The sequence below is a fragment of the Prosopis cineraria genome, unplaced genomic scaffold (assembly GCF_029017545.1).
Source record: "Prosopis cineraria cultivar Desert tree isolate PC_DT_omini unplaced genomic scaffold, ASM2901754v1 PC8, whole genome shotgun sequence".
Taxonomy (NCBI): Eukaryota; Viridiplantae; Streptophyta; class Magnoliopsida; order Fabales; family Fabaceae; genus Prosopis; species Prosopis cineraria.
The window spans coordinates 3898274-3925798 of record NW_026555339.1 but is presented as its reverse complement, the minus strand read 5'-3'; the positions used below and the strand labels follow the sequence as shown (position 1 = coordinate 3925798).

At 32.2% G+C, this 27525-nt stretch overlaps 1 long non-coding RNA gene across 4 annotated transcripts; it reads right to left on the bottom strand.

Moving 5' to 3' along the window:
* Nucleotides 1-1722: 1722 nt before the first annotated feature.
* On the bottom strand, nucleotides 1723-21766 carry LOC129317864 (uncharacterized). Of its 4 annotated transcripts, none has more exons than XR_008595073.1 (6): nucleotides 21198-21766; nucleotides 20370-20456; nucleotides 14535-15811; nucleotides 13382-13535; nucleotides 3618-12381; nucleotides 1723-3062 (listed from the first exon to the last, which is right to left on the bottom strand). It is a non-coding gene; the product is annotated as an uncharacterized LOC129317864 (long non-coding RNA). The 4 variants fall into 4 exon arrangements; XR_008595075.1 differs by having other exon boundaries at nucleotides 1723-1982; XR_008595072.1 differs by having other exon boundaries at nucleotides 1723-3796; nucleotides 12268-12381; nucleotides 21198-21747.
* Nucleotides 21767-27525: the final 5759 nt, after the last annotated feature.

The following is a 27525-nucleotide window of genomic DNA, read 5'->3' as shown; positions in this document are numbered from 1 at the left end:
AAGTTTTGATTGGCTTGAAAATATGCTTGGACATTTGTCCAAAAAAAAAAAGTGCCTGTATATATTAGGTAGCATCTGAGTTCTGACTATATCTAAGGCTTGAATTAACAAAATAAAATTACTTTTTTCCTCTAATTAACCTTTAAAATTTAATAATTTTACCTTTTTTCATTCCATACATACTCACTCGTATCTTTATCAAAAAGTAACTATAATTAATAACACATACTTAATTGTATAAATATTAATTTTACATAAACAAACATTCATTCAAATTTTAACAACTAATCATACATAATTAATAAATCATTAAATCATTAAACTTTAGGAGTAAATAAATATCTTCTTACAAAATTAAATTTTTAAAATGGTACTTTGGGAGGTGTAGTGAAATTTTAAATTTTTAAGCTCAGACATAAAAACCCTCTAAGGATCCTTACATGATATTTTCCCTAGTTTTTAATACAAGACTTTCACAAAATTTATTGACATATTTGCAACCCATTTTAAAAAATACCCTTTATTTCTTTCTCTCTTAAATTAAATAACTACCAACTAAAATTGACATAACTAGTAAAAGCATTTATTATTTAAGTAAAGTAAATGATTAGGGAGGCAAACCTCAATTTTTTCATATGAGCAACTTAATTAAAATAGATCTACACATTGCTTTCACTACCTCAAAAGAGATATTCTTTACTATTGGTGGCCAACTCCTTAGATTTACTAAAATTAAATTGAAGAATAGCTTTTTCATTCCTTCTCCCCTTCTTAATAGACACTAACCAAACTATAACTTTAAAAAATAGTTTTTTACATTTAATAATTAATAAAGCTATATAAAATTATAAAAAGAACGGAGAAAATATAATTTTAAATCCTTGCATTTTTTTAATATTTTAAATCTCTACACTTTTATTTTTTGATGTGTTAAATTCCTTCAAGGTCCATACATTTTATTTATAAAGAAACCTAAAACATTAAAAAATAAAAGAGTAAAGACTTAAAATATTAAAAAAATGCAAGAACAACAAAACATGAGCAAAGTATAAAGTTATTTTTTTCAAAAAAAATAAATTAAAATAATAAATTAACTATAATTAAGAACAGTACAAAACTCAACTTATAATGAACCTTTTTACTTCCTAGCCAGGCAAACCAAAAAAAGATACGAGCTAGATCAAATCAAACTTTAACTAAATAGGTCAAATTTTTGGCAAAGGGCACACACCCATCTATATTCACACACCCCACCACTTTTTCCTATCTTGAGGATCAAGCACACAACTTCCTGAGAAGTGCCAATGCCACTAGGCCACAAGGGCCTCAACATTTAATAGGAACTCGAGGATTGAGCCTTTATGCGAGTTCTCTCTTTCTTTTTCTTTTTTTAACAGCACTATGCTTGGCCTATATTAGAACTTATTTAGCATGTATAATTCCCCCAATCTCATTAATAAAGCACATTTTAAAAGATCTATTTAATTTTGTGATTTATAACTTTTTAAATAATATTTGAATGGTATTTTTAAAATCACCCCTTATGAAAAAGAGAAAGTAATATGATATTACTTTTTGAATTTATTATCTAAGAAGCATATTTAAAATTTTACATACTTTTATTTCTCATGCTTTTTTCACATTAATATTAATGAGGTTAATAGAAATAATTTAAAAAAAGAATAAGAAAAATATACTTTCAAAAAGGGCTAGGGGATTAGGCCTTGAAAGCCTAAATAGGCTCTTTAAAGCCTACATGTTATTAACATAAAATCAAAATCTAACCTTTATAATAGGTTAATAAATTCAAATAACTACTTTAAATAGTGAGACCTAAATTCCAAACAACGGTCCTCCTAATGGCAGACTAGGAAACAAAAACATAATTAGAGTAGCATTAAATCAAAATTGAACAATACAACATAACAAAAGCCAATAGACACCAATCAATATTTCAATATAATCTTCTGTTTAGATGGCTCCTACACAATGAAAAAAGGGCTAGTTAAAAATCAATAACAAGTCCAACAAAAGTGCAACCAACAATGCAACAAGTATAGACAAACAAATAACTCCTAGTTATTTTCTTCAACAAATACTTGTTCCTGACCCAATTTCCACTACAAATAAGAACTTTAATAGATTTATCACTTCAACAAGTGAGCGGCATCATTAAAAGAAAAATACAACATAATTTTGTAACCACTATAAGAAATCGTCATGCAAACAAAAAAGAGAAAAATAAAAACATGTATCACACGCTGGTGAAATCAATTTAATTAGATATCGTACCAAAAACATAGAGAAACAACCAACGTCTCCCTTTATTAATTCACTTTTTGGCCAATAAATACTATAGCTCACGATGGCCCAGAAGTACAAGGATGTGCTCAGACAATCTCTATAAGAAAAAGAAATACTACTACTGAATAAAACACAGCAAGCAGATGCACAACTGCACAAATTACATCGCAATCTACCAGTTAGGCAAATGCATTCCATTGCATGCTCGTAATCCATAAGTGGATGGCATCATTAAAAGAAAAAAGCAATAAATCCTGAAAATATAAGAAATCCAACGAGCCACAAGAAAAATTATATTTATATAATCCAACCAAAAATCAAGAGTCATATTGCAAAGAAAATCATACAAACATAATCTTGCGTACATGGAAAATGTGCCATCGTGAAAGTTCAATCTTCACTGCATTTTATCAAACTAAGATCATTTTTTCTGAATAAAGAATTTACTTTAACCAAACTGTACTAATTTTAGATTGCCTACATGAAAAAAAAATCTTGCGCATGATATCCGAAAAAATTGGTGAAGGCATCCAATAATTCAGGATTGTTATCAGTTTAGCTTTTACATACCATCGGCATATGCATACATGTGTTATTGCACATATTTGTGACGCAACAAAAGAAAGAACAAATAAAAAATATCAGTATACAAGTATATCTTCACAAATAACTCCTTTTGCAATGATGACCATAAGTTCTTCTGGCTCTTGCGAGGCTGCAGCCATGTACATTTTTACCATGGAACTTATCCTAACTTCCTAGAATTTATAATTTTATAATCAAAACTTGACTCACTATTATTTAAAACCCAAGAAACTCCTCACATAAAAAATTTTATTTAATCACCCTATTTGACCCAAATTAAGATTGCAAATATAATTTCCTATTTTTAGAACAATATCTAATTAAAACAAAACTGTAATATTTCAATGTTTTGCAAATAATAGTCCAAGAAATTCAGAAAACTTTACCCAAAAGTTAAAAAAAAAAAACAAAATTCATGTACGTATATTTGAACTTAAGTTATTAAACGTGCAATCAATAGCAGAGCAAAGAAGAAAAAAAGTCCATTTTTTTAAAATAATTTAATACGCTTATAAGTTCTTGATAATAATTGGTCTATTTTAATTTATATTAAATTTAAATTTGTTATGTAGAAAAAAATATATATTAAAAATAAATTATCTAAAAAAATTGACTTGGTATAATGAAAAATGTAAGTAATATTAAAATTAAAAATCCTCTAAAACCACTAGAAATTTAACATTTTAAAATGACCAGATAAGAAGATTGAGCACTAAAGGGGAAAGTACCTGATATTAAATGATAGCAACCTAATAAAGGTAGTGATGAGCTTTTCTCAGCTGCTAGCTACAGTGATTCTTGCCTCATAAACACACTCTCTCTCTCTCTCTCTCAATCTTTGAGAGTTCAATGGAAGAAACATGCAACCGGAAAATGCCGCTGGACATGCCTTCAGAACAGCTCTCTCCTAATGATCGTGTTAAGAAAAATAAGGAGGTCAAGGAAGACACTATCATGTTCGATAAAATGGAAGATGCAGAAACTTGTGTTGATATGGAACAACCATCTAAAGAAAAGCAGGGTCCTATTATCAATCACAAGCAGTTTTCATACAAGGAATCTCTTTTAGGATTTAAAGGAACCGATTATAATGGCATTGCTTATGGAAGTTCCGTCATGGAAGACGATCCTCTGATCTCAGACTTGCTTGACCAAATATGGGAACTACCTGAACCTTCAGAGGAAATAAAAAAAGCTTAGGAGTATTTATCCCGTCGTCCCCGTCTCTCACAATGAGTTTAATGACTAGTGCAGGCCCTGGAATAACAAATTGGTTATCACTATTCTCGAAGCATGCTTCATTCTGCTAAAGCTCAAGGAGTGTTTGAGCAGAATCTAGCACCTGAATGAATTCGAGCTTATTGACCTTCCTAACAACTACTATGTCATTCGTTTCACTGATGAGACCAATTGGGTAGTTCACTATAAAAAAGTCTTATTTAAAGGACCTTGATTTATTACACAGCATTGTGTGCTTGTTCAACAATGGACACCATATTTTGATCCTTTTCATAATTCTTTGGGAAGAATCGCCACCTAGGTTCGCATTCCTAACATTCCCAAGCATCACATTAAGAGCTTCATATGGAGATTGGGTGACATGATCAATCAAACTATCAAAGTTGATATGAATACCATTATAGATGCGGATGCCTCAAGAGCTAAAGTTGAATGAGGGAGATATGCTGGGATCTGTGTCGAGCTCAACTTGCAAAAGAAATCGGTGCCTCTAATTATCTTGGCTTTTACACTCTTCAACGTGGAAAATGACGGACTTGGTCTAATATGGTAGATATGGACATTGAAAGGAAGCGTGTCTATAGATATCAGGCGCGTCATCTTCTCAAGCTTTGACCCCAACTACTGCCATTCCGCCACCCTGCTTGTTACCATCGAGTAAGCTACCTAAAGCAGAGGAAATATTCAGGACTTAGATGTTTCTGCCGGAGCCTACTCATCTTCGTTTCGTGCATCAAAAATGCTATAAGGGTAGGTAAGATTGATAGCATACTGTGTCAACATAGACGTCCACCATTGACTTATCAAAGAAGAAAGTGGAAGAAGTTAGAGTCAGTTAAGCAGAATTAAATTGATTTTAATTTAATTATTTCATTTTCAATTAGTTGGCTAAATAAGTGGATCCATTTTTGATATATGGTTCACCCATGTTAAGTTTGTTTGAGTCAATTTTTGTTTGAGTCAGTTATTATCCTAGATATGTTGGGATATTTTCTTATTATTAATTTATTATTTTGGTGTAATTCCTACATTATAAATGGGCTAGCTTTCATCATAGCTAGGCATTCAAAAAATAAAATACTATTTCCCTTGAAGATTCTCCTATTCTGGCTATTAAATATTTAGAGTGAGATTCTTGCTATAATTTATTTAATAGATTTATTTGCTTTCCTTATCATTTTGAGTTCTTATCAATTTGGTATCCGAGCCACGTTCGATCAACATGATGACCACACATTCCATTAACAAAACCATCGATCCCAATGCCACTTCCTCCAATAACCTCCCATGCAATGAATCTGTAGTCAATCCATTTTCAGAAGACCCATTAACAGCAATTGCTTCCAAATTAGAGACACTTGATTTATTAAAAGAGAAGATAGAGGCCCTTGAGGCTTCTGCGACAAGTAAAGGCAAATGAACCATAGAGAGCCACTATAGGCTCTCACACTGGGAAGATGATGGTGAAGATGACTATGACCAAAGGGGCCCACATCCACTATATACAAAAATTAAATTTCCAAACTTTAGTGGAGGAGAACCCCAAGGATGGAATTTGACGGCTGAATTTTTTTTTTCAGTATTATCAAACACCAGAAGATTGAAAGTAGATGTTGCTTTAATGAGTCTAGAAGGAGATGCTTTAGATTTATTCTCATAGGTAAATTTAAAACGCACCTTGTTGTACTAGGATGAGTTGGTCAAGGCACTAAAAGAGCATTATAGGCCTCCTAAATATCAAAATCTAGATGAACACCTTGCGACCATTAAGCAAACCAAATCAGTACAGGAATACCGTCAAGAATTTACTAAGTGGGTAGCACGAGTTCGCACTTGGCCAGAGCACTGCCTCTTGGGTATTTTTATGGGTGGCCTCAAGGAAGAATTAAAAACTGATGTATGCATTCAGAAACGTAGAATAGTGTTTAAAGCTGCAAGTTTGGCCCTAAAATTTGAGAGAAAGGCCCAAAATGAGCGTGGACCCAGGCCCAATTCCTCATACACTCAAAATCGCCTAAATCAGTCCCAATTTGCACATGATTTCCACAATTCCAGAGACTCCAATTCACTGGCTTCATCTACGTATCCCTTTAAACCAGCTTCTTCAGCCTCAATCACGCCTATATACTCCTCAACAGCTGCAAGAATCTCTCCCGAAGATGCAAAACGTCAAAACTAGCGAGATAAGGGTCTGTGCTTCCAGTGTGGGGCTATCTTCTGACTTGGGCATCGCTGCAATACTTCTTTTTCTTTGCTGGAAATTTTTAAAGAAGGTGAAGAAATTCTACCTCCCCTACACGAAGAAGCCAAGATAGAAATGGAGCCAGAGGAGGCCAAAATCTCATTTAATGCGATTCTAGGACAGCATTCGGCAGCCACAATGAAACTTCAAGGCATGCTCAAGGGTCGTACTGTTCTGATTTTAGTTGATAGCGGCTCCACACACAATTTCATCTCAAACACAGTGGTATTCGAATTGCAACTCCCCGTACAAACTGTTCCAACTTTTAAAGCTCAAATTGGTAATGGTAGCAAAGTGAAATGCCATCAAGTTTGCTCAAAGATTGAGGTAACAATTTCTAATTTAACTATTCAGCAAGATTCCTACCCTTTCTCCTTAGGTGGTTCTGATTTGGTACTGGGTATTAAATGGTTGGCTTTATTGAACACTGTGCAAGCTAACAGGAACAAAATATGTATGATTTTTTGGCTAAATGGGAAGAAATATAAGCTGCAAGGCCTACCTACTAACAGTGATGCTTCTATCCATCTCCATAACATGCTTCTTACTCAGGAATTAAGTGAAAGGGATGCATCAGGACACTTGAATATTGACAAAAATTTTTATGATTTTGCTTATGTCTTTTCTGAGCCAGGGTGCTTGCCACCACCCTAAGATCATTACCATGCCATCAAGCTATTCCTAAATGCTACACCTACTAATCTACGGCCATATCATTACCCTCATTACCAGAAGGATGAGATTGAAGCTCAAATTGAGAGCTTGCTATAATGTGGATTCATACGACCTAGCACCAGTCCATTTGCCAGTCTTGTGCTACTAGTTGGTAAAAAGGATGGTTCTTGGCGCCTCTGCATTGACCACCAGCATCTTGATCAAATTACCATACCAAATAAGTACCCCATTCCCAATATCGATAAACTTTTAGATGAGTAGCATGGGGCTGTCTACTTTTCAAAAATCAATTTACAGTCTGGATATCATCAAATCCCTGTTCTACCAAAGAATGTACATAAAACAGCTTTTTGCACTCACTCAGGCCACTACGAATTCTTAGTTATGTCATTTGGTTTAACTAACGAACTGGCTACCTTCCTGTATATTATGAATGACTTATTTAGGCCTTATTTACGAAAATTTGTGCTAGTATTTTTCGATGACATCTTAGTTTATAGTGCTTCCCCACAACAACATTTACAGCATCTGAGAGCAGTATTCTAGATTCTACAAAAGCAATCCTTCTTTGCCAATGCCAAAAAATGCTCGTAAGGCCAGACTCAAATTAGCTACTTGGGCTATATGGTTTTTGCCTAAGGGGTTAAAGTGGATTCTGATCAAATAAACTACAGTGGTGCAATGGCCCGCTCCTAAATCTGTAAAAGAACTCCGTGGGTTCTTAAGGCTCACTGGTTATTACAGGTGTTTTGTCAAAAACTATGGTATTATTGCTAGACCCTTGACTAAACTAACCCAGAAAAATTCTTTTTATTGGTCTGAACAGGCACAAAAAGCTTTTGAGGCATTAAAATTAGTAATGACCACCACACCGGTGCTGCAACTACCAAAGTTTCATCTTCCTTTCACGATTCAGTGTGATGCTTTAATGGAGGGTATCGGTGCTATCCCAGTTCAAGAAGGACATGCAATATCTTATTTCAACAAGGGATTCTCTTTTTCCAACAGGTATAAGTCCATATATGATAGGGAGCTGTTGGCTCTAGTGCTTGCGATTCAAAAATGGCACCATTACCTACTTGGTCGCCATTTCTATGTCCAAACTGATCACTGCAACCTTAAGTGCCTCTTGGAACAGCACACCCTCACCAATTCCCAACAGTGAATGATGCTAAAGCTTCTTCCTTTCAATTTTACCATCATATACAAAGCAGGAAAGGACAATACAGCAACTGATTCACTATCACGAAGGCCTCAACATGCTGATTTTTTTCCAGATTGTCATCCCTTTAGCAGATGCCTTGTAGCAACTTCCTGCAGCATTAATGACAGACTCTGGAACCAAAGCTATTATGGATGCATTACAAACAAATCCACATTCTCACCCAGATTATAGCTTGGTGGAAGGCATATTATATTTCAAGGGACAACTTTTAGTTCCAAATGTTGCTCAATTACGAGCTAAATTCTTGGAAGAAGCTCATGCGACGCCAACAGGTCGTCATAGAGGGTTCCTAAGGACCTTGAAGCGATTAGGATCAAGTGTGCATTTGCGAGGTATGAAAACAGATGTTAAACATTTTATATAAAGATGTTTAATTTGTCAACAACATAAATATGAAACTCTTTCTCCTGCTAGACTCCTTAACCCACTCCCTATTCCGGAGCAAATTTGGGAGGACGTATCTCTTGACTTTATCACAGGGCTCCCAAAGTCTAGAGATTTTGATGTTATCTTGGCGATAGTTGATCAGCTCAGTAAATACAGCCATTTCATTGCTTTGTCACACCCTTATTCTGCAAAAACTATGGCTAGTTTATTTTGTCAAGAGATTATACGTTTGCATGGTATTCCTCGGTCAATCATTTCAGATTGTGACTCCATTTTTCTAAGTGCTTTTTGGCAAGAACTCTTCTATTTGAGGCATACACGATTAAACGTGAGTACAGCATATCACCCACAATTCGATGGCCAAATCGAGGTAGTAAATCACTGTTTGCAGACCTATTTATAATGCTTTGCTCATGAGCAACCTAAATTATGGAGTAAATTTCTCTGCTGCGCTGAATTCTCATTTAACACCAGCTTTCACTCTTCAACAAACACTACTCCCTTTAAATTAGTTTATGGGCGTGATCCTCCTCCTTTATGCCCTTATTAAAGGGAGAAACATTAGTTGCAGATTTAAAGGAGCAACTGGAGCTGTGTGACGCCATGCTCAAACTACTATGTGATAACTTAAAGAAAGCACAAGATAGGATGAAAGCACAAGCAAATCAACATAGGCGGGACCTTCAATTTCAACCAAGGGATGCAGTTTTTCTACGTCTTCAACCTTATCGCCAAAAGTCCTTAGCTAGGTGTAAGAATGAAAAATTGTCCCCCTGGTTTTTTGGACCTTAGACAGTTGTGAGGCGCATGGGAACAGTTGCTTATGAGCTTGACTTGCCTCTTGAGTCTAAGGTGCACCCTATTTTTCATGTCTCCCTACTTCGGCCTGCTCAAGGGCAGCAACCATCTTCACCACCAGCACCTTTACCTCTTTTAGAAAATTTGGAGCTCCTCCTTACTCCCTTAAAGGTACTGAATCATCGCTGGACACCAGGAGGTATTTTGGAAATTTTAATTCAATGGGATCACCGTCTACTTAAAGATACAAGCTAGGAAGACTATGATTTAATAGCCATTCAATTCCCTACTTTTCAACTTGAGGACAAGTCTATTTTTCAGGAGGGGGTACTGATAGCATGCTGCGTCAACATGAACGTCTACTATTGACTTATCAGAGAAGAAAGGGGAAGAAGTTAGAGTCAGTTATGCAGAATTAAATTGATTTTAATTTAATTATTTTATTTTCAGTTAGCTGGCAAAATAAGTGGATCAACTTTTGATATGTGGTTCACCCATGTCTGTTTAAGTCAATTTCTATTTGAGTCAGTTATTATCTCGAATATGTTGGGATATTTTCTTATTATTAATTTATTATTTTGGTGTAATTCCTGCATTATAAATGAGGTTGCTTTCATCATAGCTAGACATTCAGAAAATAAAATACTATTTCCCTTAGAGATTCTCCTACTCTGGCTATTAAATATTTCTAGAGTGAGATTCTTGCTCTAATTTATTTAATAGATTTATTTGCTTTCCTTATCATTCTGAGTTCTTATCAAATTTTAGGGGAAAAAACACGGCTCAAGGGGAAAAAGTTGATGACAATTGGATTTCTTCAAGTTATGCAGCCCTTACAGGCTTAAAGGATGATTATGATAACCTAAGTCAACCTAACCTTGACACAAATGTGGGAAGGTCTACTTCTGACATTACGGATAAATCTCTGGCGATGTATGTTAAGAAAAAGGAGGCTCAAAAAAAAGCTGTCTCTAAGATAGGATAAAGGGATAAGTCTCGTAGAAAGGACCCGAATAGTGGGAAAAGGATTTGTGTAGCAAAGGGTAAGGAAACTATAACACCTAACCATCAGGCTTGATTGACAAAGTTCCTCCTACAAGTTCAGCCAATAATGGGCTAGAAAACGGATTCAAATCCATAGGAAATAAAGTCAAATAAGACAAAAGAATTATGGCCCAGAGAACCCATGTAGTGGTAAGTGGCTCTTTAGCCCACACTAAGTGCAAGCTAATCGTGGATAAGAAGGAATTTCCGCCTCTTGTGCCTCTGCCCCAGTCGATGCCTTCTGATATGTCCATCTCTATCACACCCTCCTCAAAACATCTTCTCCCTGGGCCTCGACCACCAGATGGAATCTAAAACCAAGAGTGGTCCTTAAAGGGCAAAAATGAATTCCACGATCAACCTTTTACAAGGTATTATGGAGGTTAACATTCATCATGTGTATAAGTTTGCTAAATGAACAGACCTTATTGTAGGAGACAATCATGGAGCTAGCAGATTGGATAACTATTATTACTGATTTTCCTGCTAATTGTAATGTATTTTTACATGAGAACAGTTTAAGGGTTATCCAGGTTCTCTTTGTGTAATCTTTTCAAGCCCCAGGCTTGCCTTTCTCATTCAAAAAAATAAATAAATAAATAAATAAAGGTAGTGATGCACTACATATATAGGAGAGGAGAACGTCTCTTAACATTTATGTAAATGACAATCAATGAACACACATAAATCTATAGTGCATAAGCAACCTAAAAATTGCAATAGACCGCTAAATAATTTGTGATAATTCCATTTATCCACTACTTCGTTGTTCATTTCTTTGTCATAAGAATTACCCTTACCAAACCACAGACATAATCAAAACCTTAATTGATGCCATTTTTTAGATTAGGCGGGGTCCCCCTTCATGCCACTCAAGTTGCTAATACTAATTCACACTCACTCCACACACAACATCCATCACTCAATCTAAAACAAAAATGTAGATATGCGAGGACAATGTGTAAGACTCCACTAAAATTATTGAAAATTTACTATTTTAATAAGGCCAAATGAGAAGACTGTGAGCACTAAAGGTGAATCCACCCAGTCTTAAACCATAGCATCCTAATAAAGATAGTGACACATAGCATGGATAGGAAAGGATGAGATCTCTTGACATTTGTGGAAATGACAATCAAGGTACATACAAAGATCGATAGTGTATAACCAATTCAAGAATTACAATAGACCACCTGATAATTTGAGAATTCCATTGAGTAGGAATAATCGATTTATCCACTACTTCGTTGTTCATTTCTTCATGTCATAAGAATCACCCTTACCAAACCACAGATTTAATCAAAACCTTAATCAATACCACTTTTTAAGCTTAGGCGAGATCTCCCTAGGAATAGTAAGTTTATCCACTACTTCGTTTTTCATTTCATAATGTCATAAAAATCACCCTCACCAAACCACAAACTTCATCAAAGCCTTAATCAATGCCATTTTCTTGTCTTAGGCAGAATCTCCTTTTAAGCCACTCAAGTAGCTAATAATGAATCACATTCACTCTACACAACATCAATCACCCAATCTAAAGAACAATGTAAAGATGCAAGGACAATGTCTAAGACTCCAATAAAACTACTGAAAATTTACTAATATAATATGGCAGAGTGATTGATGGTGTATAAACAATCCAAGAATTACAATGGACCACATGATAGTTTGTGAGAATTTCCTTGAGTAGGAATAATCAGTTTATTCACTACTCCGTTGTTCATTTCATGTCATAAGAATCACCCTCACCAATTCATAGACTTACCCAAAACCTTGATTGATGCTATTTGTTAGGTAAGGTGAGTCCTCCCTTCATGCCACTCAAGAACCATTTTTGCATTAGATTTTGTGAGGCAAATAGCATTTCACATCCACCTCACTACAACAATTAAATCACTCGATTAAAATAACATTTAAAAGCAGGGAAACACCTCCATCTTACATCACAAGAAAAATTGCCCTTACAAGCCAACATAAAATTAAACTTAGTGTCTTTAAAAATTTCATTTGCCCCCTCTAAAAAATTTCAATTGCACCCTCCCCCCAAAAAAGAATTTCATTTTCATCCTAAAAAATTTACACTTGTCCTCACTAAAAATTTCATTTGATCCAAATCTTATCTATTTATTATAAAGTTAAATAAAAAAAGTTTTATAATGGAGAAAATAATAATTTAAAATTTTTTTTGTCTTCTTTATGCAAATAAATAATTTTATAACTACAACCTTTTCTATCATACAAAGGAGATAAAAAAATGTTATATAACAAAAAAGCATGATTCCAATAGCTATAAAAGTTTTCATTTACACAAAGAAAATATTATTTTTACGATATAGGCATAATTTTTACTATTTAATATTATATTTTTAAAATAAATATTGGAGAAAATAATAGTTAAAAAATAATTTTTTTCATAATATAAATAAATAATTTCATAACAAAATCCTTTTCTATCATATAAAGGAGATAAATAAATTTTATATAATTAAAAAAGCAAGATTCCAACCGCTATAAAAGTTTTGCTTACATTAAGAAAATATTATTTTTTATGTTATTATAATCTTATTTTATTTTAGGCACAATTTTTAGTATTTAATTTTAATAAATTTAAGATTATGTTTTTAAAATAAATAACAATGTTAATGCTAGTCTTAAAATTTGACCCCACTACCTAATTACGAAATCCAAGCATATGGCTCACAAGACAACTAATGCACATTATAGCTTCACCCAAGTTATCCCCACCGCATGAATGAGGAAAAGCAAGCATAAAATTATATTAATTGAATTCAGTAGCCGTCTAAAATCAAATGATTGTCTAAACAACTCAGCAAATAGAATTAAGTAATTAAGAAATTCAAATCATCATGTTTACTTACGTCACATCACCATAATGCAATTTGAATAGTTCGTGTGAAGATACACACCACAAACTGAATAATGAATGAAATGCGTGATCCATAGAGCTGTAAGCTATTGCCAAGAACATCACCAGCCGGAAAAAAATGTGCCATTTTGAAAGCTCAATCTTCACTGCATTGTATAAAACTAAGATCATTTTTCTGAAGAATTTACTATAATCAGGCTGTACCACTAGTAGATTGCCTACATGGAAAAAATCACGCACATGATATCCTAAAAATAGGCAAAGGCATCCAATAATTTAGGATTGTTATCAGTTTAGCATTTACATACCATCAGCATGTGCATATATGTGTTATTGCACACACTTGTTACGCAACAAAAGACAGAATAAATATAAAATATCAGGATACAAATATATCATCACAAATAACTCCTCTTATTATGATGACCATCGGTTCTCCTGCACTTACAAAAGCTTAAGCCATGTCCACATCTCGTCAAACTAATGTTGACTTTGAGTAGCGCAAATTCAAGAAAAGCTTCCTAAATCATTATTTGTAGTATTACAAATATCGCCACATAACAGAATATAACAGAGACGTCCAAATTTGATTAAAGATGCCTTCAAGGCTTTCTCAAGTGATGCAGATTTCTCTTTTCCCATACGCATACACATCTCTAATGCAATGTCAAGAAAAATTCATTTGATTATTAAGCCACTAAACACAATGTAAAATATTTCCAAGGCGTGAACAAAGAAGAAAATTTAACAATTCAAAAACATCATATTCAGCACTCCCTACCTGATAAACGTTATCACATCAGATATTATCATAACATACACGCGTTTGTCAGAAGTTCAGAAGGATGAAATAAAATAAGTTTAAAATTAAGATGCCTACAATTGCTTGAGAACAAATTGACAACAACAATTATGCACTTTCTCTTACCATCTTGATCCAACTGAAGAGTTATATTAGCACATGGCACATCCATGTAGGGTAATAATGTATTATTTAAGATAACAACTAGGAGGCGGGGGAGGAAGAGGAGGAGCCCAAATGAATATAGTCCTAATAATGTATTATGTAAGACAACAACAATGTTTGCTACCACTTGTAAATATTGTTAATCACTGAATTTAACAAGCTTAGGTAGTGTTCTTACCTGGACGTAGGTGCAAACAAGTTTTCTGCCCAGTTAGAGCAGAACCAGATTTTCTTACAATAGGAATCTCATTCACCGCCCCACCTTCATATATTAAAAAAAAAAAACGAAAGACAGAAAAGTTAGAAGCATGTGAGTGAGAAGATATGATCTCAAAACGTAAGTTTCATTGCCTCTGAATCAAAACTATGAAACATATTAGCTTATTAATGACACGAAATTACAGAAGAACGGAAAAGGCTGTGTGTAGCTTAGTAACAAACTGAGCATACCACACTCACAGTTTATATTCATATATTAACCTCGATTTGATTCTAAGCAATAGCATAAAAGAAAAGACAGCTTGTTACTTAAATTACATTTAATTCATCACACCAGTTAACCAATCCTGCATAATAATCTAGCAAATTAAAATATGAACATGCATCTAATCGTTGTGCATGCACACGTGTACCATCACTTTTGAAAAATATATTACTTTATCATTTATCCGTCCATGAAACAACGAAAAACTCATCAATAATTCACATATAAATATCTCCAAAATCCTTCAGCCTCAAAGCTTACGACTTACGAGATGTGCATCTCATGTATAAATAAATAGTATCAGCTTTGCAAATAAATTTTTAAAATAAAGTTTAGCTTGAAATATGGCTACAATCAACATCAAAACTCACAGTTCAAGTTTTCTGAAAATATTAAAACAATAGCACACATGAGGATTAAAAGAAAATATTTCCAAAAACCATATTCTCCTTCGTCCATGGATTTAACATCCTCATCAGTTTAAATCCTAATACACTCCAAGTCGTAAATAAATTGCATGTGCATGAACATGTTACATAAAATTTTATCATACTAATTCACCAAAATTTCCTGCCAAAGTAAATATACAAATCCGCATTCTGAAAACCTTATTTCCTAACAACAAAACTTTCATCATTTAGTCCCAATAACCTCTTAAATAGAATCAATTTCATATCCAAACAAACCCAAAAAATTATAAACGAACAAACCAGAAGTTCTAAGAGGAAGAGATGACCTTGACCAAAAAAGCTACAAACAACCTCCACTTGCTTCAATCTAAACATGTCTCAAGCTCAAAATTGCTAGCATCAAGAACCCCAAAAAATCATCCTCAATCCTGACTTAAATTGGTGCAGGGAAATGAAAAGGGGGAATGGAGAAGTTTAATGAAGAGTACCAGAAATTTGACATAGAAAGGGAAATAGTGGTGGCCTAGTGCTTAAGTGTTTTCTTCCTCGGTTTTCTTCATGCTGAGCAGAATAGAAAAATCAGTTTGTGCTGATAAGAAAAGAAAAAATAGAAGGAAACAGGATGAGGTTCGTTTTGATGAAATATAAACATGATAATGGTTTCTGGAATTCATTAATGAAACTTTCGTTTTAATAGCATTTTTACCCTAAAAAATTATCCTAACTTCCCAAAATATATAATTTTATATTCAAAACTTGACTCTCCATTAATTTCTAAGTTTTTAAATTTATTTAAAACTCAAAAATATCCTTACATAAAAAAAATTTACTTAATCACCCTATTTGTGAAAATTTACCGTCCTCTTTTTTTACAGCAATATCTAATTAAAATAAGACTATAAATATTTCAATATTTTGCAAATAATATTCCAAGAAATTCAGAAAACTTTACCCAAAAGTGATTACATGTGCAATCAATAGATATAAATTATTTTTATATGACAAACTTAAATTTAATAAAAACTAAAATAGATATATTATAATCAAGTAGTTATCAACATATAAATTATTAGTGAATAGTTCAAGTGGATGATCTGGATGTAAACAGTTATATAAAAAATAAATAAATATATTAAAAATAAAAAGCTGAAAAAAATTGACTTGGCATGATGAAAAAAGTAAGTAATATTAAAATTAAAAATCCACTAAAACTATTAGGAATTTAACATTTTAAAATGACCAGATGAGAAGACTGTGAGCACCTGTGGTAAAACCACCCAATCTTAAACGATAGCATTCTAATAAAGATAGTGACAAACTGCATGTATAGGAGAAGACAAAGTCTATTGACATTTATGAAAATGACAATCAAGGAACATACAAAAATCAATAGTGCATAAGCAATTCAAGAATTGCAATGGACCACCCTATAATCTGTGAGAATTCCCTTGAGTAGGAATAATAAGTTCATTGACTACTCTATTGTTCATTTCCTCGTGTCATAAGAATCGCCCTCACCAATCCACAGACTCAATCAAAACCTTAATCGATGCCATTTTTTACAATAGGCAGGATCTCCCTTCATGCCACTCAAATGGCTAATATGGAGGCACATTCACTTCACACACAACATGAATCACTCAATCTAAAACGAAAAATGCAAAGATGCAAGGACAATGTCTAAGGCTTCGCTAAAACTATCGGGAAATTACTGTTTTAATATGGCTGGATGAGAAGACCTTGAGCGTGGAAGGGGAAACAGCCCGATCTTAAACCATAGCATCCTAGGAAAGGTAGTGACGCGCTGCATAGATAGGAGAGGATGAGATCCCTTGACATTTATGGAAATGACAGTTAAGGAACGCACAGAGATTGATAGTGCATAAACAATCCAAGAATTGCAATGGACCACCCTATAATCTGTGAGAATTCCCTGAGTAGGAATAATAAGTTCATTAACTACTCTATTGTTCATTTCCTCGTGTCATAAGAATCGCCCTCACCAATCCACAGACTCAATCAAAACCTTAATCGATGCCATTTTTTACAATAGGCAGGATCTCCCTTCATGCCACTCAAATGGCTAATATGGAGGCACATTCACTTCACACACAACATGAATCACTCAATCTAAAACGAAAAATGCAAAGATGCAAGGACAATGTCTAAGGCTTCGCTAAAACTATCGGGAAATTACTGTTTTAATATGGCTGGATGAGAAGACCTTGAGCGTGGAAGGGGAAACAGCCCGATCTTAAACCATAGCATCCTAGGAAAGGTAGTGACGCGCTGCATAGATAGGAGAGGATGAGATCCCTTGACATTTATGGAAATGACAGTTAAGGAACGCACAGAGATTGATAGTGCATAAACAATCCAAGAATTGCAATGGACCACCCTATAATCTGTGAGAATTCCCTGAGTAGGAATAATAAGTTCATTGACTACTCTATTGTTCATTTCCTCGTGTCATAAGAATCGCCCTCACCAATCCACAGACTCAATCAAAACCTTAATCGATGCCATTTTTTACAATAGGCAGGATCTCCCTTCATGCCACTCAAATGGCTAATATGGAGGCACATTCACTTCACACACAACATGAATCACTCAATCTAAAACGAAAAATGCAAAGATGCAAGGACAATGTCTAAGGCTTCGCTAAAACTATCGGGAAATTACTGTTTTAATATGGCTGGATGAGAAGACCTTGAGCGTGGAAGGGGAAACAGCCCGATCTTAAACCATAGCATCCTAGGAAAGGTAGTGACGCGCTGCATAGATAGGAGAGGATGAGATCCCTTGACATTTATGGAAATGACAGTTAAGGAACGCACAGAGATTGATAGTGCATAAACAATCCAAGAATTGCAATGGACCACCCTATAATCTGTGAGAATTCCCTGAGTAGGAATAATAAGTTCATTGACTACTCTATTGTTCATTTCCTCGTGTCATAAGAATCGCCCTCACCAATCCACAGACTCAATCAAAACCTTAATCGATGCCATTTTTTACAATAGGCAGGATCTCCCTTCATGCCACTCAAATGGCTAATATGGAGGCACATTCACTTCACACACAACATGAATCACTCAATCTAAAACGAAAAATGCAAAGATGCAAGGACAATGTCTAAGGCTTCGCTAAAACTATCGGGAAATTACTGTTTTAATATGGCTGGATGAGAAGACCTTGAGCGTGGAAGGGGAAACAGCCCGATCTTAAACCATAGCATCCTAGGAAAGGTAGTGACGCGCTGCATAGATAGGAGAGGATGAGATCCCTTGACATTTATGGAAATGACAGTTAAGGAACGCACAGAGATTGATAGTGCATAAACAATCCAAGAATTGCAATGGACCACCCTATAATCTGTGAGAATTCCCTGAGTAGGAATAATAAGTTCATTGACTACTCTATTGTTCATTTCCTCGTGTCATAAGAATCGCCCTCACCAATCCACAGACTCAATCAAAACCTTAATCGATGCCATTTTTTACAATAGGCAGGATCTCCCTTCATGCCACTCAAATGGCTAATATGGAGGCACATTCACTTCACACACAACATGAATCACTCAATCTAAAACGAAAAATGCAAAGATGCAAGGACAATGTCTAAGGCTTCGCTAAAACTATCGGGAAATTACTGTTTTAATATGGCTGGATGAGAAGACCTTGAGCGTGGAAGGGGAAACAGCCCGATCTTAAACCATAGCATCCTAGGAAAGGTAGTGACGCGCTGCATAGATAGGAGAGGATGAGATCCCTTGACATTTATGGAAATGACAGTTAAGGAACGCACAGAGATTGATAGTGCATAAACAATCCAAGAATTGCAATGGACCACCCTATAATCTGTGAGAATTCCCTTGAGTAGGAATAATAAGTTCATTGACTACTCTATTGTTCATTTCCTCGTGTCATAAGAATCACCCTCACCAATCCACAGACTCAATCAAAACCTTAATCGATACTATTTTGTTAGATGAGGCAAGATCTCCCCTCATGCCAGTCAAGGACTATTTTTGCCCTAGATTTCATAAGGATCAAGTAGCATTTCACATCCACCTCTCCACAACAATTAAATCACAGAATGAGAATGGCATTTAGTGGAAGGGAAGGACATACTTATGGGGGCAATAGCCCCGCAAGGCAAAGACAAAATTACATGTAATGTCTTTAAAAATTTCAATTGCCCCCTCCCCTAACAAAAGATTTCATCTTCACCCTGAAATATTGCACTTGTCCCCACTAAAAATTTTATTTTATCCATATTTTATCAATTTACAATAAATTTTAAAAAAAATGTGACGGAGAAAATAATAATTTAAAAAAATTATTGTGTTCAACTATGGAAATAAATAATTTAATAATGAAAACCTTTTCTATCGTACAAAGGTGATAAATATATTTTATATGATGAAAAAGCATGAGTCTAACAGCTAGAAAAGTTTTGCTTACATTAAGAAAATATTAATTTTATGTTTTAGACCTAATTTTTAGTATTTAATTGTAATAAATTTCACTTTTAATGTAATTTATAAATTTTTAAAAAAATATATTTCTTAACTAAATAATGGGGAAAAATAATAATTAAAAAAATAATTTTCTTTAATTATGCAAATAAAATCCTCTTCTATCATACAAAGGGGACAAATAAATTTTATATAACAAAAAAACATGATTCCAACAGCTATAAAAGTTTTGTTTACATTAAGAAAATATCATCCTCAAGTTATTACAACTTTATTTTTTAGGCATAATTTTTAGAATTTAATTTTAATAAATTTCATTTTTAATGTAAATTAGTATATTTAAAATAAATAACAATGTTAATACTAGTTTTGACTGTTTACAAGTGAGATTCTATAACACCAAACCCCTCCATGAGAATATATTAGGACAAGAATATTTATTACAACATCCAAGTATATGGCTCACAAGACAATTAATGTATATTCACCCAAGTTATTCCCACCGCATGAATAAGGAACAGAAAGCATAATTTTATGTTAATTGAATTCAGTAATCGTCTACAATCAAATGCTTATGTCTAAGTTACCCAGCAAATAGAACTAAGTAATTAAGAAATTCAAATCATCATGTTTACTTACCTCACAGCACCATAACTGAATTTGAATAGTTCGTGTGAAGATACATACCACAAACTGAATAATGAAGGAAATATGTGATCCATAGACCTGTAAGCCATTGCCAAGAACATCACCAGCCTAAAAAAATGTCATTCTAAAAGCTCAATCTTCACTGCATTGTTTGACATTGCAATTATAAACTGGCAATGAATTTTCGCAAGTTCCAACCTTTGAATAGCAAGCTAACAAGCAACAAATAAATTCAAATATAGATGAGAACCCGGGAACATGAGAACACAAGGTCATTAATTTGTAGTAGCCCGACAGAAATCCTATTTGAAGGTTTCAAATAGGATTTACTCAAGAAAGTAGACCTTTCATAATAGGCTTTAAAGGTTTTAAATGGCCAGTTAAAAGCTACACATGCAAAACCTAATACAGATGAAGAGAAGCCTAGAAAACCAGAGAAATAGCAATATTGTCTCCGAGGGTTCCTACTTTCCTATAACCTACTCAGCATAAGAAGCTACTAACATGCAATAAGGAATTCAATTAGCAAAATACCTTCAATGTACATACCATACAAAAACAAATACAGAGCAAAAGCAAGAGGGATTTAAAGTTACATAAATATACTCGTACACATATAAAAAGGGACAGATCTAGAAACAATGGTGTGGGGGGCCAAAATGCAAAATTACATACTAATGGGGGAAGAAATTAATTTTAGCATTTTTTATAAGTAAAAATCAAGTAAATTTTGCAAAAAGTTTGTCACATGCCGTGCTTGCCCCCCTTAAATCCGTCATTGGATATGAAAGTGAATAAAAAAGACCAGAAGTGAAGAACCTGATGAAATTTTGTGGTCTTCGGAGATCGTACTCTGGTTGTTTTGTATTCAAAGGTTGTCTTCCAAATTGAGGTCTACGAATTTCGGAGGTCGCTTAGTGCCCCTTCGTCTTCAGAGGTCGTCTGCTCCTTTGGGCTTCGGAGGTGCTTTTAGTTTGGTCTTCGAAGGTGTCTTCGGAGGAATAACGAGAAGAAAGGGGGTAGAGAAAGCCTTCTAAGCCTCGCCGCACTCGAAGGTCTGAGTAGTAGTCTTTGGAGGTCGCCGCACTCGAACGAGAAGAAAGGCCGTCTTCAGAGTTCGGCTCGGTCGTCTTTGAAGGACTGAGCCTCGCCGCACTCGGGTTCGTGTAAATGAGAATATGAGGCGAGAGAATGGGAGGAGGAGTCGCGTGGACCGGTGAAGACGAGAGAGGATGGTGAAGACTGGAGAGAACGAGCTTGCATCCGAGCGCCACACCCAAAAGAAAGCGGTTACGATGGACGGGATCAGGCAGAATGAGGAGATGACTGAGAAAGCACGCTGATAAATTATCGATCGGAATAAAAAGAAAATCAAATCACTAATTAATTAATAATTAATTTGTTAAAAATTGTCCGTTACGCACTTATGTTGAACTGAGTACAGGCGTGGAGAACACGCAACTTCATCTTTTATACCGCGAAGCGTGACTTAAATTGGATTTAATTCTATGTTGTTTTACCGTTGGAAACTTGAATTTCACGCAAATTGTTTGATTTGTTTTCCTTCCCCTTTAAATCATTTTGCTTACTTGTTACGTTTAAAAATATAAAATATTTTTGTTTAAACTTAGATGTTAAAAATATAAGATATTTTTAATCTTTTGATGTGTAATTATTATTTTTTTAAATATTCCTATTAATAAATGATCTTATATTTATTATAGGGTGTTTAATTGAAATTAATATAAAAAGATAATATTAGTTTGAAAATAGATAACTACTCTGTTAGGATGAAATTTAATTAAAAATACTGTATATTTTTAAATAAAAAAGTATCTTTTTTTAAATAATTTTTAAGCTATTTCTTTTTCAAGTTTTTAAGTTGTTTTTGTGTAAAAACACTAAGAGCATGTTTGGTTTAAAAAAAAATGATGAATTTTATTGAAGAGAAGGGGAAGGGAGGAGATGGAAAGAGTTTTAATAAACCTCTATGTGGTTTAGGAGAGGAGAGGTGGAAAATAAAAAATAAGTTAACAAATTTATTTTTATCAAATTTAACTTGATTTTTATTTTTTGCCTTGAAAAAAACTATTACATGATAATTTATTAAGTTTTTATTTTAAGAATATAAACTTATATTAATAAAAAAATTGAAGAACAAATACATTAATGTTATATTTTATTAGTGAGTCTAAAAAAAAATTAAAATTTTATACAAAAAATAATTATATATTAAATTTTGTAAGATGATAAAATTTATTTTATCATAAAAGAGAGAGATAGAAAAATAATACATAATCTTTTAATATCAAAGATAGTTTAAAGTTTTTAAAATAAATGTTTAAATTATTTTAAATTACTTTCCCTGTCCTCTCTCTTTATAAAAAAATCTCAAATTGAAAGGGAGAGGGGGGAGCTTTAATTTTGTAAATCAAACAAGGGCTCTCCTCTCCTTTCTTTATTAGGTACTCATCAAATAAGGCAAGAGGAGCAACTCTTCTCTCTTCCCATCCATTTCCCTCCAAAAATTTCAACTAAATACACTTTAAAAAAGACAGTTACAAATTGCTCAATAACAAAGTTTTAAATCAACAGTAAAATTTGAACATGTAATTTTTTGGCTCATTTTATATGGAGAGTTGATATATTTAAATACATTATTATAAATATCTTCTTAAATTTTAAAAATATTTATATTGTTATATTTTTATTATTTTTAATCTGTAAAATATCTCAAAAAGTATTTAAAAATATTTTAATATTGACTTTTAAGAATTAAGGCCTACGATTAAGTTTTTTACGTTTTTTTAAATATCCCAAGGATGTATTTCATTTTTTAATAAAAATAATTAATTTTAAAGTGAAAATTAAAATTAAAAAAATCCTAAAATTATATAAATATGTGAACCTAATGAACTTATAGGTCAAGCTATTTGAGTGATAAAAGCCTCGATACTCACGCTAACTTCAGTTAATTTTAAAGAAATGTGTTAGATCCATGTATTTAAACAAGCAGATCTGGTGGGCTATCCTTTTTTTTTTCAAGGGGAAAAAAAAGAGACAGGTTAGGACGCATACCTTTGACAATGTAAGTCTCCTGATTTATTTGCCAATTTCCACTCTCATGTAGAGTGCAAACTATCCTCACCCTCTCATCAATATCAATATATATAATCATTATATTATTTTTTTAAGCTAGCAATTCGGGACACCCTGCATAAATCCAAAATTTTAGGATGGAGTTTAGTAAAATAATAATTTGTTAATGCTTGGCTGACAAAATTCGATCTTAATCCAAATACACCAACGGAGTATTACTTCAAAAAAATAAATAAATACATAATTCAGAATAAAGTTTAGTAACGTGGGAAAAAAAGCAACCTTTTCTCCAACTGAAGGTGGGACTATTTATATTTTATATAAAGGAGGGATTACTATTTACTTTCATACGCGATGATTGTTATTTTTTTTTTAAACCACGTATTCATGATAATAGTTAATTAATATAATATAAAATAGAAACCTTACTTCACTTGTTAGTTTATTTTTCAACTTATGAAAATAAAATTTTAAAATAATTTGATGCAATTCATCTTAATTATATATATATATATATATTTGTACATCACATGATAATGTTTATGTAAATATTTGTATATAGATATATGTTGTTATATATATAAATATAATATAAAAATATAAATAGATAACCCAGCAAGTTCATAAGTTAGGCTTTAAGTAAATAGATCAAAAGCCTGTTATCTTTATTAGATAGATAAAGCCGTGCCTTGCTTAGACCGGAACAGAGGCCCTTGATAAGCGATCTCGACTATTTCTACACATAGGCTCTAGTAAGAGTCTCGCTTTTTTCCACTCACGTGAATTATCACCGCCATTATCGTGAATATCAATGAAAACAATCGTTATCGCCCGCCTTGTGATTTTCATTTTACCCCTTTTCTCTCAAATTATAAAACATTTTTAAAAAATATTTAGTATTTCAAAATATAAAATATTTTAATAAAAATAAAATTCTATTAATAATACTTTTCAATATTATCTTTTTCATATATTATCTCTTTTTAATATTTTTATCAATATTAAATAAATAATATTTTTGAAAATTTATACTTTTGTTTTAAAAAATAAGATTGTAGAGTATATATAACGAGTTTTATTTGTATATAAAATTTTATTTAAAATTATCTTATAATTTAAGAGGGAGGAGTTTTTTTTTAATCTGTCTGTATTCATTCCATTGAGTTTTACAAGGTTTTTTTTTTAAAAAAAAAAAGGAAGGAATATTACTCCTTCTGCTTGTGATTTTAAGATACTGCTATCTATTTTAATTTAAACAAAAAAGAAAACTTGCGCAAGAACACATTGTCAAGAGCTTCAGCTCCATAACTTCATTCGATTTGATTCAACTCCATAGTTTCAAGTGTCAACCCAACTGACGAGAGGGACCTTGAGAGCAATGGCGAGAGGGACCTGCGTTTGTGCGAGGTGAGAGACGACAGGGACAAGGCGGCGTTGGCAGGTGACTCTGCGGGAGCCAGCGTCAAGCAAGAGGGCAGGGGCGAGCACATGACAGTTGAAGGTGAGAGAAGCGGCGTGGGAGGAATTAACACGCTTCCATGCTCTAGTTGTTCCTTTTCTAACGTTATAATCACAGTTAAAATTATATATACACACACACATATATATAAAATAGTTTAAAATAGATAAAATTATCATAATCAATGATTCATGATGGATAGCCAACTTTAAAATAACATATCTAATTTGAATTTTAATTTATAAAATAGATACATTTTATAAAATATCCCCCCTTTTTTTAAGTTGCTTGAATAAATGAAATTAGTAATGCCACTGAGTGCTTTAATCTCAGTTGGCTGAGGGTTAATCCAAGGGAGAGAATAGCAAAAAGGTCCCCAGTTAATTTAAATCTTAAGTATCAAATATTAAGAATTTGTAAGTTTGATTCTTAATTTATAACTTTGTTATGATATAGTTGCAGCTTGTATTTAAAATTTTAACAAACCATATTAAAACTTGGAAGGCAAGTTGTAAATCCATCACAATAAAATTATAAAATTGAGATAAGAATTTACAAATTTTTAAAGTTTAATATTTGAAACCTAATTTAAATTAATTGATCAATTTAAAACCTCTCTGTTATTCTCTTTTAATCTAATTTAACCATGACTCTCAAATTCAAGTCGAAGATTTGCAGAAACAATTAAATTCATTTAATTAAATTTTATATTATTTTAAAAACACCAAAATATTTATTATTTAATGATGATTATCAATGTTATAAAATATTTTGTTTAAAGTGCAATTCTGGTCATCTAACATTATATAGATTTTCATTTTTTATAAAGTGCCCCTTCATTTTTTAACTAACACAATTAGTTTTATTAATAAAAAATTTTACATTATATTTTAAATATTGACTAAAGATTCTCAAATTATGACATGTTAAATTTAATTTTTTAAGACTAAAATATATAAAAATTTCTAAATTTTCAAACAGTTGCATATAACGTTCCTTATTTTAAAAATTTAAAATTAACCCTCCAACCTTTGCTTTTTTTTTCAAAATTTTCTATTATTAATTATGCTATTTTTTCATCAGGGTTAAAATGTCATTCAACTAAAAAATATTATTAAATAAAAATATTATATTGTATAATTATTTATAATAAATGTCTTATATTTTTTAGATAGTTGAGGTATTAATAACAAAAAAATGTTATTATCATTGTCTAAAATTTTAAATATTTATGTTTATATTTATTTTATCCATATTTTTTGCCATCGATGATGCGTGATTTTATTATTTTAAAAGATAAATTTTTATTTATGTTTTCATATTAGATTAATGTAATGCACATGGTTAAAATATTTAAAATTTTAAATATTATTATGTTAGAATAATTTATCTTTTAATATTAAAAAATTATGCACCGTTGATAAAAAAATAGATAAAACTAACACAAAAATAAATATTTAAAATTTTACATGATGATAATAACATTTATTTTGAGTATTATCAATGCCTCAACTATTCAAAAAATATAAAAATTAATTAGCTATAGTTCTGCAGTATAATATCTTGTTTAATAATATTTTTTAGTTGAATAATATTTTAACCCTTATGAAAGAATAACAAAATTAATGATAGGAGGTTTTCAAAAATAAAATTAAAGGTTAGGGGAATTAATTTTAAACTTTAAAAAGTGAATAGGTTATATTGTTTCAAAGTTTATGGGGATTTCGTAAATTTTAATCTTTTTCTAAATAACAATAATTTATACAAAAAATTATTTAAAATTAATTATGTTATGATTAGATAGTTAAAAGTTAAAAGACCTTGTTGTCTTTAGGTGTTATCTGTTTGTATACCCCCTTTGGATGGAATGAAGTCTTTCAGTATTTATATTAAAAAAAAAAGTTAAAATACCAAAAGCCGAACATTTTTAGATGTTATCCCAATCTTATTTGATTATGAATTTTTTAATTATTTTATTTGAAATACAAAATTATTAATAATTATATATACAAATTTGGCTCTAGAAGTATTAATAACAACAATTGCATAATTCCTTATCAATAAAACGTGAGATATTTTTAATATTTTAAAATATAATTAATATATATATTTTTTTAAAATACCTTAACAAGTAAATTCAAGGGTGGAAAAGGGGGGGACTGGCAGAGGCCACGGCTCTCATAACTTTTTAATTTTTTCTTAATTAAATGTAGGGTTTATATATTTTTGGCTCCTGTAGATTGACACATTATAGAAGTTATGAAATATTAGATTAAATTCTTATTTTAATTTTATATGTAATCTTTTACATAAGTATAGAGCAATTATTTTAGTAGTTTGAAGATATAATTATCATAGAATTTATTCATTTTCAACAAGATAATGCTGTACATGCTTTTAAATTTTATATTTAATGAAATAAATTGTAAGAATTATTATTAACAAACTTTGTTAAGTATTGCAATAGATCCCGAGATATATTGAATGTTATATACTTGATATTCATTATAAAATCACTTATTTAAAAGTTAAGAGATTTGGTGAAGATGTCTTTTTTAAAAGTAATCAAGTTATTGAAATTTATGATAT